The following is a 17,986-nucleotide window of genomic DNA, read 5'->3' as shown; positions in this document are numbered from 1 at the left end:
TTGCCTGTTATAAAAGACTTGACTTCCCTAAGCTCAAGCTTTCCATGCTTGACAAAAACACACTGCATGGGCAGCATCCACGCGGATTCCTCCACAGTGTCCCTGTGAGACTAAGGGGACACGGGGAACTGGTGCAAAATGATCCTCAGGCTCCTTGCTGTGCTTTAGTCTCTGACTCAGGAGTCTTGCGTCTTCTGCCAGCATCCATGAAACTAGGCTAATTTATTAGCTTCTGAGTAAGGTAAATTCTCAAACTCCTGACTCTTAAAGAAAGATGTAAACTTCCCAGCATTCAAATTTCTTTAAAATAAAGCCAAGGGCAAAAGAAAGAATCTTTGATCTAGAGATATATCAACACAATCCTCAAAACCCAAAAAGCAAAGAGAAGAAAGACCGAAAAAAACAGAACAGAATATCCAAGGACTGTGGGACAACTATAAAAGGTGCAACATACGTGTAATGGGATTATCAGAAGGAGAAGAAAGAGAGAAAGAAGCAGAAAAAAATATTTGAATCAATAATGACTGAGAATTTCCTCAAATTAATGTCAGACACCAAACCACAGATCCGGATAGCTCAGAGAACATGTTTCTAAAGCTGAGAAATATCTATGCTATTTAGTTTGGCTGATTTCTGATAGAAAAAATAATGATATGATAATATATTCACAATTTTTTTCTTGGAGAGTTCCAGTTTGCAACCAATTGATTTTTAAACATATCAGGTAGTTGAAATTCTGATTTTCTTATTATTTACCTATTAATATTAAACTGCTTTCAGATTTTATCCATGTAGAATAAAATCAGCCGTGTGTCACTTAAGGACAGCGCTATGTTCTGAGAAATGCATTGTTAGGCGATTTTGTCATTGTGTGAACATCATAGAGTGTATTTAGACAAACATGGATGGTATAGCCAACTATACACCTAGGCTCTATAGTATTAATCTTTTTTTTTTTTTAATTTCCATACCGAGCAGTCTTTTTTTTTTTTTTTAAAGAGCGGCACCTGAGCTAACATATGTTGCCAATCTTCTTTTTTTTTTTTATTCTCCCCAAAGACCCCCAGTACATAGTTGTGTATTCTAGTTGTAGATCCTTCTACATTCTGCCATGTAGAACACCGCCTCAGCATGGCCTGATGAGCGGTGCCATGTCCGTGCCCAGGATCCAAACTGGCGAAACCCTGGGCCACAGACGTGGAGCACACAAACTTAACCACTCAGCCTCGGGCTGGCCTCTCTGTGGTACTAATCTTGTGGGACCACTGTTATATATGCAGTCTGTTGTTGACTGAAATATCGTTATGCAACACATCTGTATATAACTTCTAAAGTCACTCACGGTAGTTCAAATTTCTGAAATGTGCTCTCATGGTCTGTTTTGTCTCCTTGAGTCTTCTTCTATTTGAGCTAAAATTTCTCCAATTTGTTTAAGTGCTCCTCATATGAAATGGTTTTGAGTCTAATCACCATCCTATACTTTCCCCTGAAAAATGTCCACTATAAAATGTGACACCCAGTATTCCTATATACAAGCAAGGTTCAATCGTAAACTGAAAAAAAAAAAACCCTATACAGTTTACAGTAGTTCTAAAAAAATAGAAATAATTCAGGTATGACTCTAACTAGAAGTATGTACAGGATCTGTACACTAAAAACAAAAACACTCAAGAACAAAATAAAAAGAAAGACCTAGATCAGTGAGGAGACACTATGTTCATGGATTGGAAGACTTGATATGCTTAAGATATCCCCAAATTGATATACATATTGAGATAAATTCAAATAAAAATCCAGTAAAGATATTTTGTAGATACAGATAAGCTGATTCTAAAGTTACATGGAAAGACAAAGAAACTATAGTTTTTTCAACAAATGGTGTTGGAAAATAATTGGACATCCATATGCAAAAACATCCTAATTTTCACACTTTAGACAAAAGTTAACTTGAATTGGCTCATAGATACAAATATAAAATTATATGATTTCAGAAGAACATATAGAAGAAAATCTGCATGACCTTGGATTTGGCAGAAAGTTTTCAGATATAACACCAAAAGCACAATCTCTCTAAAAAAATGGATAAATTGGGCTTCATCAAAATTGAAAACGTTTGCTTTGCAAAAGACACCATTAAAAGAATGACAAAACAAACTATAGACTGAGAGAAAACATTTGCAAATCGTATATTTGACAAAAAAGTGTATCCAGAATATATAAAGAACTCTCAAAACTTGACAGCAAGAAAACAAATACCCAGGGAAAAAATGGGCAAAAGATTTGAACAGAAACTTCACCAAATAAGACATACAGATGGCAGATAAGTATGTGAAAAGATGCTCAACATCATTAACCATTAGAGAAATGTATATTAAACCCACTACACACTGATTAGAATGACTAATCAAACCAAACCAAAAACTAAAACCAAAACAAAAAACTGCTAGTGCTAGCAAGAACGTGGAGTAAGTGGGACTCATGCATTGCTGTTGGGAATGCAAAATGTCCCAGTCATCCTAGAAAATAGTTTAACAGTTTCTTATAAATGTAAACATACATTTACTATGTGGCCCAGAAATTTCGTTCCCATGTATTTACCCTAGAGAAACGAAAATTTGTTCATGCAAAAAACTGTACAAAAAGGTTTCTAGCAGTTTTATTCCTAATCGCCAAGAACTTAAGACAACCCAAGAGCCTTTCAACGGGTGAATGCATAAACTGTGGTACATCTATATAGTAGAATACTACTGAAGAATAAAAAGGAATGAACGATTGATGCACACGACATGAATGAATCTCAAAGGCGTTATCCTGAGGGAAAGAAACCAGTCTCAGAAAGTTACATACAATATGAATGAATTTAAATGACATTCTAGACAAGGTAAAACATAGGGACAGAGACTAGATCAGTGGTTGCCAGGGGCTGGCGGTCTGGGAAGGGCCTGGCTGCAAAGCAGGAGGGAACTTTTAGGGGTAACGGAACTATTCAGTATCTAGATTGTGGAAATGATTACACAAGTCTATACTGGTCTTAAAACTCAAAGAACTTTACACCAAAAATACTCTCTCCTAAATCTATACACTCACACAAACACATAATATATATGTATGCCTATATATATGTACACATACATACATATGTATTTTGATTATGCTGGTGGATTATGCTTGGGTGTATGCGTTTGTCAAAACTCATCAAAACTTAAAATGGGTACATTTAATTGTACGTAATTTGTGCCTGAACAAAATTGATTCAAAAAATGTGGCACCTGGAACAGAACAGAACCGAACTTAATGCTTCAGGTCTTAACTAATTAGCCGTAGGTAGAACCAGGTTCTTCTCCACTTTGTTATATGCTCTGTTGAGGTCTACGAATTTTGTTGATGAAGTATGCAAAAATGCTTATTGGGCAACCACAATGTGCAGCGTACTAGGCCATGAGTGATGTAAGAACTAGAGACAGTTTCTGCCTTTTGAAATATCCTCGAATAACAAGAATAGAAATAGTATGAATATGTCATACGGAAATAGAACCGACAACATGAACTGCAGGCAGCGTACTTTTCTGTCTCACCTGTGAAGTCCCAAACTCTCTGAGCATCAGCAGCGATTATTGGGAAATACAAATTACTTTTTAAGAAACGGATTGTAATCGTTGAACTAAACAAAAATTGCATTTAGGTAATTTGAAATTAAAGCAAGCATCAGAAAATTTAAGCTTGTAAGAGCTTCTGAACTATGAATCTCTTTCAGGAAAAAACAATGTGAGATTCTGTTAATATGTCCACTTTTAACCACATTCAACAAACATTATTCACATCATGTGGGTTTTGGGCCCACAAGTAATAGCTGACATTACCTCTTGTACCCAAAACACATATTAAGTATGTTTTACTAAAAATATGTTTTGTGCAATCCCTTGTGCACTGGAAAATAGATGCATGAACTGAAGCACAGGGAACCTGCTGTGAATGTAAGAGGAAGAGTGATTAGCGTCAGAATTCATCATGGGAGAAAAATGATGGGTAAAATCGTCTGCAGAATATAGTTTGCTTATATTGCCTTCTTAGGAAGAAATTCTGATACCCATCTGTTTTACGTTAGGATATATATGAATCTTGAGATTTTGACTTTTTTTTTTTTTTACAACAAATTCTATTTGTTTCTTGAGGAGCAGATTTGTGAATTTGTAAACTTTTCTTTTGTTGGTAGTGAGACGACCAACAAGGAACAAAATCTGGTGGTTTTTCTGGAAGAAATGAAAACTGCTTCATCAGTATTTTAAAAAAATTGAGATATAATTGACACACATTGTATTAGTTTTAAGTGTACAACATAATGATTCGATATATGTATATATTGCAAAATGACTACCAGAATAAATTTAGTTAACATCCATCATCAGAAAGTTATACATATTTTTTCTTGTGATGAGAACTTTTAAGATCTACTCTCTTAGCAACTTTCAAGTATACAATACAGTATTGTTAACTCTAGTCTCCGTGCTGTCCCTGCATCCCCAGGACTCATCCATCTTACAACTAGAAGTTTGTGCCTTTCGACCACCTTCACCCATTTCACCCACTCCCCTACCTTCTGACTCTGGTAACCACTAATCTGTTCTCTACCTGTGGGTTTGCCTTTTTTTTGAAGATTCCACATATAAGTGAGATCATACTTTATTTGTCTTTCTCTACTTGTTCTACTTAGCATAACGTCCTCAAGGTGCATCCATGTTGTAGCAAATGGCAAAATTTCCTTCTTTTTTTATGACTGAATAATATTTCATTGTGTATATGTACCACATTTTCTTTATCCCTTCATCCTTTGATGGACACTTAGATTGTTTCTCTGTCTTGGCTATTGTGAAAAATGCTGCAGTGAACATGGGAGTGCAGACATGTTTTTGAGATAGTGATTTTGTTTCCTTTGGATCAATACCCAGAAGTGGAATAACTGGATCATATGGTAATTCTATTTTTAATTTTTTCTGGAAGCTTCATGCTGTTTTTCATAGTGGCTGCACCAATTTACATTCCCACCAACAGTGCATAAGGATTCCCTTTTCTCCACATCTTTGCCAACATTTGTTATTTCTTGTCTTTTTGATAATCGTAGAAATTTTAATAAAAATTACAATTCTCTATGAAGAAATATTTTTAAAAAGTTGATCTATGGTTTATGTGCCATTTTACTTTATATAAATAAAAATTACTTGAGACAAACAATCCTCAGCTGGATGTTGACCTGGAAATCACTCAACTTCACAATAGAAAAAATTGGGACCTGAGTTGTTTTTTTTTTTAAAGATTTTATTTTTCCTTTTTATCCCAAAGCCCCCCAGTAGTTGTGTGTTTTTAGTTGTGGGTCCTTCTAGTTGTGGCATGTGGGACGCCGCCTCAGCATGGCTTGATGAGTGGTGCCATGTCTGCGCCCAGGATTCGAACTGGTAAAACCCTGGGCCACCCCAGCAGAGCGCGCGAACTTAACCACTCGGCCACGGGGCCGGCCCCAGACCTGAGTTTTTGAAATGATTTGTTCAAAGTTACACAGGTAGTTTGTAGTAGAACTGGCGCAGAAGCTCAGAAGTCTGGCTGTCTAATCTGCTCTTCCCCTCAGTATATCACGTTGACTCTACACACATATACAGACACAAAAATTCACACATAGGCTGCAGTCACACAGTCACGCACCATCAAACACGTATAATGCCTTATCCATAGTATTGACTTTGCAATTATAATTTGCATATGACCAAGTAGTTTCCACATTTTTTGGTAAAAGGCTGGGTAGAAGAGTATAAATGCATTTATTGCTATGCCATGATAATAAGGTTTAACAAATACATTTTACCCTTCAGAGATTTGTGGTAGACCATTCTGAATAGAGAGAAGTTTTTCCTCCTGGTCCACTGAATGCATAAGAAGTAGATACTCCAGCTGGAAAGCCTCCGTTTCAGACACGTTTGATTGAGGTTGACATAATTATGGTCCCCAAGAGGATTCCATAGTCCCTAATCCCTGGGATTATGAGTATATTACCTTACATGATAAAAGGGAGCTTTGCAGATATAGTTAAGATTACTAATCATTTGACATTAAAATAGGGAGATTCCTGGGGCCGGCCCCATGGCCTAGTGGTTAAGTTCCACATGCTATGCTTCAGCGGACTAGGTTCACTGGTTTGGATCCCAGGTGTGGACCAACACCACTTGTCAGCCATGCTGTGGTAGCAACCCATATACAAAATAGAGGAAGATTGGCACAGGTGTTAGCTCAGGGAGAATCTTCCTCAGCAAAAATAAATAAATAAATAAATAAATAAATAAAGGGAGATTCCTGGATTTTCTAGGTAGACCCAATGTAATCACATGAGCCCTTAAACTGGAAGAAGGCAGCAGAAGAGGAAGTTAGAGGGAGGCAATGGAAGAAGTCAGATTGATTTGAAACACCAGAAAGATTTGAAACATTGTTGCTGCCTTTGAAGGAGGGGGACATGAGCCAGGGACAGCAAGCACCCTCTAGAAGCTGTGAATGACCCCTGGCTGACAGCCAGCAAGGAAACAGGGACAAGTGCACGAGCAACCTGAGTGTGCCTGGGCACAGATTCTTCCCGAGTCTCCAGAAGAGTCCTGGCCTGCCAGTATCTTGATGAAACTTTGATCAAAGGACCCATCTGAGCCCCGCTGGAATTCTGACCTGCGTTACTGGGAGATGATAAATGGTTCTTGTTTTAAGCCTAAACTTGTGGTAATTTGTTGCAGCAGGAATAGAAAACAAATATACTGGCCATGTACAGGGTTAGGAAGGGCGGTCTACTGGGGATGCCATGACTAAGATGCCTCCTGGGAACGAACTGGGCCTCAGAGAGGAGAGAGTTGGGGTACTAAGGGTTTTCCCTTGACAGTGTGTCAGCGCCAGAAGACTGAGAAATGTTGAGCACACAACTTTGTGTGTCTACTCAAATTGCTGGCCTGGTCAGCCCCTTGGCCTCATGCTTAAGCTTTAGCTTTCAATAAAGAGGGAGTTAAAAAAATCCTTGAGCTAATTCACGAAAATTTACTTGAGACCCAGAAGCTAGGTGCTACTTGTTTGTTTTGTTTTGTTTATAGAATATGTAACAGAGTTTAGCAAAATTGACTTTCCTCACGGGAAGGTTTCTACTGAAGCATGTTGGCGCTCACAATGTTCAGAGTGTCTTGGGCAATGAAGAAGCCGCTTCAGAGAAGACACAGAGGGGGAACATGTTGCTAGACTCCTATTGAATCCATGACAATCTCAGTAGCTTTAGAACTACAGCATTTTTATGTTGCTGACTTTTACTTAAATTGTATAATTTTCTCAGATAAGCTACTTGCCTAAAATTATTCAACAAGGTGGTATCAAAATCTTTATCTCCAGACTTTAAAATATATAATCTGAATGTAGATTAGGGTCCATACCCTAGTTCACATTAACAAATGTTGAAAGTAAGCATTACTTAAAAATTTTAAATTTTGAAGCACTTACATGTTTTGGTCAAAAATGGCTTCTTTTGGTTTAAAATCTTGTATTCCCCAAGGTTAATAAAATTTAGCTTAATGCTATTTATAAGTTGAACTTGGGGTCACTAAACAGATTTTGAAAAGCCCTACAAAGCCCTGAGAAAAAGATCTCCAAGTTACATTATGACTTCTATGGCAATCTGGAAATGATTCATGAAATCTCCTTGGCGAAATTGCGAGTATAGGTATGTAAACTTTCCTAATTCCTCTTTTAATGTTGTAGTTTGCTTTTGCCAAAAATTTCAAAATGAAGATTGTTTATATTAGAGCTATAACTGTATATGGACTAAGGAGCTTTCTAAAAATGTAGTTTCATATTGGAGATTTGGGATTACAGGAGCGATTTCAGGGAGGAGAGGAACAGGGTAGAAATGATGAAAGAAAAGTGGGGAGCTGAAGAAGGCTGGAGGATGACTGACTGCAGAGTGGGTGTTGGGAGAAGCAAGAGCTAATCCTGGGGTCGGTTAGATGGTAAGGGTTCAGTGCAGGAAACAGAAACTCTCCTAGAGAGTCAAAGTAGTAAGGAATTTAATATAGGGAATTAGGTGGTTACCAAATTTTTAGAAGGGAGGAGCAGCAGATTCTAGGCTGGGTCATCTGGGAATGTCTCCAGAACAACAGACAACTGACCTATGGGGGAGCTATCATCCTTGAGGCCACATAAAGGCTGTGTCAAAGTCAAGACACCCACCAGCACCTTGACTGTCACTGTGCTTTTGCCTCTGAACACCAGGAAACCAAAGGATGGATACACTTAGCTGCTCATAGGTTCCATCTTTAGGGAATCAGCTCAAGATGTGGCCGCCTCCACCATAATTGCCTTTCAATACCCAGGAAGCTGAAACATAGTCATTTCCAAGGTGATGTTTGCTAGCAGAGGTTGTCAAGAATTGACTGGTTGATGGGCTCTGTTTATTTCCCCCCTTCGGATCTTGCCCATGGTCATAGCTTGCTGCAGGGCCTTGGGTCCAAGGGAGTCAGAGTAATATTTCTAGCTTTCTAGTTTCTCAACTACAAGAGGAGTGGAAAAGACTTTGTGAGCCAATCCACAACTGCCACTCATTTGGGTAGGTCATGGAAGGCTGGGACCATGAGACTAAGGAATTTAACTTAATCTTAGAAAGAAAAATATCTCCATAAAGTGAGTGCTTACCATATTCCAAGAATAGTTCAAACCACTTTTATATGTAGTATTTTGTTCAATTTTCTCAATAACCATGAGAAATTATCTGCAATTTACACATGAGGAAGTGCAGGCACAAAGAGGTTAAATTACTTGACAAAGGTGACAGAGCCAGTAGTTTGAACTCATGAACCGTGTTCTTACATACTATGTTATACGGCTTCTTGGGGGCAGAACCAAGATAGGATACATGGAGGTGGTCACGCCTCAATTAAGTACTGAGTATGAACAGTAGTTTTCCAGGTAAGGGAGATAGGAAACGCTTTTTAGGGAAAGCTATAAGGATGTGACGGAGCAGGAGTCACTCAGCAAATTGCTGTTGGTTTTGTTCGGCTATTCTGTAGGGCATGTGATAAAGTAACAAAAGATGCATTGCAGAGGCAATGGTTGAAGAGATCCTAATGAGTCTTCGATTTCTTGCTTAGACATTTGAATTTTAAAATGATCAGACTTTCATTTTTGAAAGATTAATACAATTAGATCATGGAATATGAGTTAGATGGAGGAAAGACAGTAGTTATTTAGGAATTGGTATAATCCAGATGAGAAATGATGAGAAGGTAGAAGAGCAAGAGGACACAAGAAAAATGTAGGCAGTAGGATCACAGCTACATGGAGACCAACGGGAGGCAGAGGAAGGAGTGTGGGATCCCTCCCAGATTTCTAGTTCTAGTACTGTTCATTCAGACGCGGGGCGGGGTGGGGAAGGCATGGCAGGTTCCATTATGAAATACTTACATTGAAGAACCTGTGGAACATGAACGGAAACAGTTGGTAGACTCCAGACTCCAGCTACTGAAAGTGAAAAATAGAACCAGAAACCTGACTGGAAAAGCCTCTGCTCTGGACAGCCCCAGGAGGAAAAGAAATCTCCAAGCAATCTGTGCCTGAAAGGAAGGCTAGTGGGTTACATTGTCAGGCATCCCTCAGACACCTTTTCTCATTGTGGATGAAGAGGGAGATTCATCATCCCTTTGGAGAACTATGAAGACTAAAGAGAGTCATTAATTTTTAGCTGGTGAGAGACTTGTGTCTTACACTCTTCAGCAACCTTTCTCTATGCTCCATTTTGCTTGAATGAGAACTATCCCCTAGTAATGAATTTGGGGTAGCCATCCCAAGTCTGTCACTCTCAGGGTTTTCTAAAAGAGAATTTCATCCCACCTCCTTTGCTGTAAGGTAGGCTTAGGGCAGTACATAGTTGGTGTTAAGTTGTCCACTGCAAGAACTAGCAGGAATTTTCATCTAGCTGTTGGTGATAGAGAACTGACTACAGTGATGTAAACACATAAAGATTTCTTCTTTCATATAAAAAAGTCCAGAGGGGCTGGCCCCGTGGCCGAGTGGTTAAGTTCGCGCGCTCCGCTGCAGGCGGCCCAGTGTTTCGTTGGTTCGAATCCTGGGCGCGGACATGGCACTGCTCGTCAAACCACGCTGAGGCAGCGTCCCACATGCCACAACTAGAAGGACCCACAACGAAGAATATACAACTATGTACCAGGGGGCTTTGGGGAGAAAAAGGAAAAAAATAAAATCTTTAAAAAAAAAAAAAAAAAAAAGTCCAGAAATAGCACCACCAGCCAAATAACCCTCCATTAAACCTAACCTAATCCTGATTTCCAGTCTGGAATCTGCTAGACTCTGCTACTGAAGCATTAGACCATGGAATAGCTAAGGTTCCTTCTAGCTCTAAATAGTATGATTATATACTAACGCATCTAAAATGATGATTTAGGTGGGCTGATAAATACAAGAGAAACAAAGGGAATGAAAGAGAACAATGTACTGAAGGAGCACAGAGAAGAAGGAAACCGTCAGGGAAGGATGACTAGAATCATGGCTTGGAGTTAGGATTTGAAGGATGGGTAGGACTGGATGGAATTCGGACAAGGGAAACCCCCAGGAGAGAGGGTCTTTCAGGAAAGAACTCTGCTTACTCTGATTCTTTTGGGTCTTTCCCCATTTTCCTTTGGCTCCTTTTTTTTGCCGTTTGCTTTCATCAATTACCCTAAGCTTAATGGCATCTTCTCACAAGTGATTTAGTGTTGTAAACAAAGTGATTTATTGCCTGATATTGAGCCAAATACAACTCAATCTAATTGATTAACATGGATAGTTGATCTTTGATCAATGCTGTTTCAAAAATTAAATTTTCAGTCTGTTTGATTTACTATCCTCAGAATTTGTCATAGGAAATAATCTAATGCCGTAAGCTCCTTGCAGTAGGAAGAAGCCCATGAACAGTGATTGAGTGGTAATGTTTTCCCTATGAGCTCTATTTATATTTCTTCTCCCATCATACTTGCTATTTATTAAACTAACTGTTTCACTTGTAACTTTGAGTTATGGAAAAATGGAGCTCACTTCCTCTCTTTCTGAAGCAAAACAGCTAGATTTGCTTGTCATAGCATGAGATTCACCCCAAGGAGAATTCCTTAGTCTATAAGCCAAAGTTTCTACTTCTATAACTACCAGAAAGACCTTCTTGAACATCATTTTCATCTATAATAACCAAGTTTGGGTTAGGCTATATAGAACTCTGAACGGAAAATCACACCAGGACTAACAAAACCCAATTTTGCATCAGATTTGTATTATCACCTTGTGCAAGTACAAAAACCTCTGAGTTGCAGTCTCCTCATTTTCACCCTCATCTTGTTTTGTTTGTGGGGATGGTGGGAGGGTTATTGAATTTTCAAAGGCTTGGTTTATTCTTTTAATCTCTGTTGTGTTTTTGAAAACATAGCTATTTAGCTACATTAATTTTGTGCCCTGGTGTCAAGTAGTATATAGTCTTACGTTATAAATTATTAGTTGGTGACCAGAGCCAACTATTTAAAGTGCATGAAGTAAGTTTAAATGGAATTTGAAATATAAACTTTATTTATTTTAACCAAGTAGATGTCACTTTCTTTGTGAAGCCTTTGCTTTTATCCTAAAAATTTAATTTCTCTGTTCAGTGTATTGTGATCTGCATCGGATACTAATTGGGTCTCTCTCTCCATAGAGAATAAGAGACTACAGAAAGAGAGAGGCTATGTGGAGCAGAAAAACTGGACCCTGGTTGACTGGCCAGCATCAAAGCCCCAGATGTATGAGTGAGGCCATCTTGGATCCTCCAGACCTAGTTGAACATTCTCAGCTGACACTATGTGCAGTAGAAAAGACCCACCCCAGCTGACCCTTGCTTGAATTTCTGAGCTGCAGAATCATGAGCAATACAATTGTTGTTTTAAGCCACTAAATTTTTGGATAGTTTTTTATGCAGCATTAGGTCATTGAAAGAATACTCTACTTTCACTTTGTCCTCATTTATTTCTTGCTTCTTGTACCACTCAAGACTTGGCTTGGATTCACCTTTGACTTTGAGGAGGACCCAAAATTGAATTTCTATCCCCCTGCTCCACCTCTCTATAGCTTGTTAGCCCCAAATTCCTCGTTCTCTGCATCAATCTGTGTGACCAAAATCTCTAGATGTTTCATGACCAAGCCCTTCCATCTAACAAGTATAGAACAAAGATCATTGGGTTTTTGATTAGGAGCTCATTTGTAGAATTTGAGAGAGCAGTTTCATGACAGATATGTAAACAAGAGCCAGGTTGTGGGGCTGAGGAGTGGGGAGAATGTAACAGCAGCCTGTGTAAACTTTACAAAGTTTGAGAACAAAAGGAAGATGAGAGAGAGGGAGCTAGCTCAAGGGAGTGGAGTGGGGATAAAAGAGAAAAAAACCGGAAACAAATATAAACAATATAAATAAAAATATATACATGGGTATATGTGTATATCTATATCTATATCATCTATATCTATATGTATATGTATATCTATATCTCTATCTCTTTTCCAGGATGCAGCTGTTTGAAGACTTGAAGTGGTTCTGAGAAGATTTAAGAAATGTGATTCCAAGATGTCAAAAAAAAAGCCATGAAATTACCAAGAATGATGATTGAGGAAAGGGTAGAGAGCAGAGTTATGAGTCAAATACACACTTCTTTTGGAAAATGACCAAAACTAATCCTCCATATGGTGTCGTATTTCACTAGAAAAAAATTAGATTAAGAAAATCACATCAAATGTAGTGGAAAAAAATTGTGATCTGGCAGCTTCTCTACCTTCAAATAAGTTTATGGCAAAGTAAGAAAATCAAAGAAGGAGAAAAAGGTTGAAGTTCCACAAGAGGCTGTGTGGCAAAGCTGGCATAGGAGGAGGTTGTGATCTTGTATTTACCGACATTATTGTTCTAACAAGCTCCTTAGTTGGGTATTCTCAAACATTACCATCTAGCAGAAATCAAAAGTAAATATCCCCAAATTTACCAACACATACTCAGAAAGAGAAGGAATTTAAAGACACAATTATTTATTCAGCATCTTCAAATTGACAGAAACACCCTGCTACACTGAATTGCTTCTAGAATATTGTATAAAAATGATTTTTTTGTGAAGATTAAAAATGCTTTCATGGGATGGAAAATTATTATATATCCACTTTCAGTCTCAGTCACAGATTGGTTCCCAAATAGCACACTGTACTATCACCATTCTGCATATACAAACAAAATGACAGTACGTTGAGACAGAAAATCAAGTCGCTACAAAATGGTAATTTCAGGGCAGAAAGCTAATATATGTGATGACTTTACCAAATGTTTTGTCATTACGTTATATGGGTTGCCATTTTTCTGTTTCCTATCACAGTTTCCTTACCCACCCCTCCAAACATGTAGTTTAAGCTTTTATTCCATCGACACCCCGTTTCTAGGTACCAGTTTCTGTTTTAGTCAGTTTCTGCTATGGTAATGCTGCATAACAAACAACATTTATGTATTTATGGTTCATATTACAATTTGCTCAATTCAGTGTCTCCGGGCTGCCAGTAGACCGAGGATTGACCCTATGTGTCTTCTAGTTTGGGGCTTGGTTTGAAAAAAATCTATTTGCGAATGCTGTTCTTTCATGCCTGCAGACAGGAACAGCAAACCATGCTGAATCACACTTAAAGCTTCTGCTCAGAACTGGCACACTGCTACTTCTGCTCCATTCCATAGCCCAAAGGATGCCGTTATATCTCATGGCCATCCCCAAACCAACGAGATGGGGAGGTCTCCTTCCGTATGATACACCTCACATGACAACGGGTGGGATGTAATATACTATTCCAAGGAAGGAGCACTATCCAATCTACCACAAGTATCTTTGTCAGTTCAAAATGTGTCTTTAGTGCAGACTGACTTTCATTCTTTCATTAATGAATTCAAGAAATACGGAGCACCAAATATATGCTGGACATTGTTCTAAGTGCTTGGGTCACAGCCTTTTCTGATGAGGCTTACATTATAGTTAATATTTTTAAAAGAGAACACTGGAATCTATATTCAGGGTTATTTCTTGTTGCCATTCAAAAGTCAGGTTTGGTGGAAATTTTCTCCTTGTTGTTGGACTACTCTTTTCTTCATTTTAAAATGACTCCCCCTCTGGCCCAGCAATGTTGTTTACCAACATTATGAAGTAGAAAGCTATGTCAGATAATATATGAGTTCACTTGTGTGAGTTCTCTAAGATTTTGTCAGTATGATGTTATGTAAAAATGTTGAGCGTAAATTGGGAACTAAAGCAATGCCCACCCAGAGAAAACATTTGTTTTTCACGCACACACACACACACACACACAAAGAAAAGAAAGAAAGACAAGGAAGAAAGGAGAGGAAGCAGAGCCAAATGGCAGGGTGAGCTGACCCAGGACTCTCTCCCCTCCAAAGTACAACAAAGGACTGAAAAAAAACCCCTGAATTTCAGCTAATAAACCTAATTGGGACTCAGAGGACTCAGAGACCTACAGTATCAAAAGACAGAGGACGGAGCCCCTGCTGCCTGCCCCGGAGGAGCTGGAACTGGGTAGGAGAGAACATTGCTCCATCCCCTAGAAACTGGGATTGCCACGTGGGTCCAGGAAGGAGCAGGGGAGGGGCCGCGCGACCAGGGGGTCATCTAGGACTCCCGCCACCGGTACAGTGGAAACCCGCTGGTGGGGGAAAGCTTCCGTGGGTGGGGACCCCATAAACACAGGGCCCCAGGAAACCAGAGAACAGAACTCATCAAATCCAGATGGATGCGCGAGAGAAACCACCCCCGCCCCCGGCCTGGCAAAGCGCACTGGGGGCCGCCATCTTGGCCGAAGGTGGCGAGCTCAGAACGCGCGGCACTCGACCCCCATCTAGTGGCAACAGGCTGTAACTGCAACCAAATTCTACCACCATGCGGAAAAACTGCTCCTCTACCATCCATCAATTTATAAAAGCCCCAGACCAGAAGGAAAACAATAAAAACATAGAATTAAGTCCTGAGGACTTGGAATTAGGTAAACTAAATGAAAATGAGTTCAGAGCAGCTATAATCAAAAAACTAAATGAGGTAGAGAGAAAGATAGAGAAACAAGCCGAGTTCTGGAGTTACTTCACAAAAGAGATTGAAATTATAAAGAAGAATCAAACAGAATTACTAGAGAGGAAAAACACAATGGACCAGATAAAACAGAATATAGATTCCCTGAATGCCGGGGTAGACTCCATAGAAGAGCAAATTAGCATAATCGAAGATAGACAGGCTGAATGGCTCCAGACAGAGGAAGAAAGAGAACTAAGGATTAAAAGGAATGAGGAAAGTATTAGAAGATAGCAGATTCAATGAGGAGAAAGAATTTAAGGATCATAGGAATTCCCAAAAACGTAGAAAAGGAAAATGGAGAAGAAAGTGTGCTTAATGAACTTATAGAAGAGAACTTCCCATATCTAGGGATTGATGGAGAAATGTGTGTAGAGGAATTTTTCAGATCTCCTAGATTTGTCAATGTAAAAAGACCTACTGCAAGGCATATAGTAGTACAAATGGCAAAAATGAATGACAAAGGAAGAATACTCAGGGCTGCAAGACAAAAGAGAATTACCTACAAAGGAGGTCATATCAGACTTTCAGCAGATTTCTCTGCAGAAACCTTACAAGCTAGGAGAGAATGGAGTGACATATTCAAAGCTTTAAAAGATAAAAATCTTCAGCCAAGAATACTCTATCCAGCAAGAATATCCAGATATGAGGGAGAAATTAAATCTTTCCCGACAAACAAAAGTTAAGGGAATTTGTAACCAAAAGTCCTCCACTACAAGAAATCCTCAAGAAGGCTCTCATACCTGAAAAAAGACAAAAGGGAGAAAGGGGTCACAAATCACAGAGTAGGGAGACAGATAAATAGAACCAGAATAGGATAGCAAATATTCAACTATAGCAGTAGGATAAAGGTAAGGAAACTACCAAAGCAAAGACGATCTTATCACTCTAACTACAAACTCATAACACAAGTTGGAAAAAGAAGTGAAAATAATAATTTAGCAGGGGAAGAGCAAAGGGACTAAATTAGTCTAGGCCAAGTAAGTAAGAGACCACCAGAGAATAGACTATATTATACACGAGATTCTAAATACAAACTTCAGGGTAGCCACTAAACTGAAAAACAGAACAGAGACACAAAACATAAATAAGCAAAAACCTAAGAACCCAGCATAAGAAATTGCAGTATCAAATGGGTAGGATAAAGCACACAGGAAGAGAAAAGCAGGAAAGCCAGATAATGAGCAACAGATTGACAGCTTTAAGTCCACATGCATCAATAATCACTCTCAATGTAAATGGATTGAACTCTCCAATAAAAAGACACAGAGTGGCAAAATGGATTAAAGAACAAGATCCAACAATTTGTTGCCTCCAGGAAACACACCTCAGCCCCAAGGACAAACACAGGCTCAGAGTGAAGGAGTGGAGGACAATACTTCAAGCTAATAGCAAGGAAAAAAAGGCAGGTGTTGCAATTCTTATATCAGACAAAGGGGATTTCAAAATAAGACAGGTAAAGAGAGACACAGAGGGACAATATATAATGATCAAAGGGACACTTCATCAAGAAGAAATAACGCTTATAAATATCTATGCACCCAACACAGAAGCACCAAGGTTCATAAAGCAACTATTAACAGACCTAAAGGAAGATGTTAAAAACAACACAATAAAAGTAGGGGACCTCAACACCCCACTCACATCAATGGACAGATCATCCAGACAGAAAATCAACAAGGAAATAGTGGAGCTGAATGAAAAACTAAAACAATTGGACTTAATAGACATATATAGATCACTTCACCCTAAAACAGCTGAATACACATTCTTCTCAAGTGCACATGGAACATTCTCAAGGATAGACCATATGTTGGGAAACAAGGCAAGCCTCTACAAATTAAAAAAAATTGAAATAATAACAAGCGTCTTCTCTGATCATAATGCTATAAGGCTAGAAATTAATAACAAGAAAAAAGCTGAGAAAGGCACAAAGATGTGGAGACTAAACAACACACTACTGAACAAGCAATGGATCATTGAAGAAATTAAAGAAGAAATCAAAAAATACCTGGAAACTAATGAAAATGATAACATGCCATACCAACTCATATGGGATACAGCAAAAGCTGTATTAAGAGGAAAATTCATCACAATACAGGCACATCTTAACAAACAAGAAAAATCCCAAATAAGCAATTTTAAACTACACTTAACTGAACTAGAGAAAGAAGAACAAATAAAGCCCAAAGTCAGCAGAAGGAGAAAAATAATAAGAATCAGAGCAGAAATAAATACTATTGAAATGAAAAAGGCAGTAGAAAGGATCAATGAGACAAAGAGCTGGTTTTTTGAGAAGATAAATAAAATTGACAAACCCCTAGCCAGACTTACAAAGAAAAAAAGGGAGAAAGCTCAAATAAACAAAATCAGAAATGAAAGAGGAGAAATAACAACAGACTCTGCAGAAATACAACGGATTATAAGAGAATACTACGAAAAACTCTATGCTAACAGAATGGATAAGCTAGAGGAAATGGATAAATTCTTGGACTCCTACAATCTCCCAAAGCTCACTCAAGAAGAAGCAGACAATTTGAACAGACCAATCACAAGGAAAGAGATAGAAACAGCAATCAAAAACATCCCAAAGAATAAAACCCCAGGACCAGATGGCTCCCCTGGGGAATTCTACCAAACTTTCAGAGAGGATTTAATACCTATCCTTTTCAAGCTATTCCAGAAAATTAGGGAGGATGGAACACTTCCTAACACATTCTATGAGGCCAACATCACGCTGATACCAAAGCCTGACAAGGACACCATGAAAAAAGAGAACTACAGGCCAATATCACTGATGAACATAGATGCAAAAATTG

General features: G+C 38.6%; 1 long non-coding RNA gene across 1 annotated transcript; it reads left to right on the top strand.

The window, feature by feature from the left end:
• Positions 1-7,644: 7,644 nt before the first annotated feature.
• On the top strand, positions 7,645-13,196 carry LOC138924917 (uncharacterized). The gene is made up of 3 exons (XR_011440262.1): positions 7,645-7,729; positions 11,735-11,819; positions 12,575-13,196. It is a non-coding gene; the product is annotated as an uncharacterized lncRNA (long non-coding RNA).
• Positions 13,197-17,986: the final 4,790 nt, after the last annotated feature.

Source organism: Equus caballus, chromosome 6, assembly GCF_041296265.1.
Source record: "Equus caballus isolate H_3958 breed thoroughbred chromosome 6, TB-T2T, whole genome shotgun sequence".
Lineage (NCBI taxonomy): Eukaryota > Metazoa > Chordata > Mammalia > Perissodactyla > Equidae > Equus > Equus caballus.
Note: the sequence above shows the minus strand (reverse complement) of the source record. Positions and strands in the feature narration are given on the sequence as shown.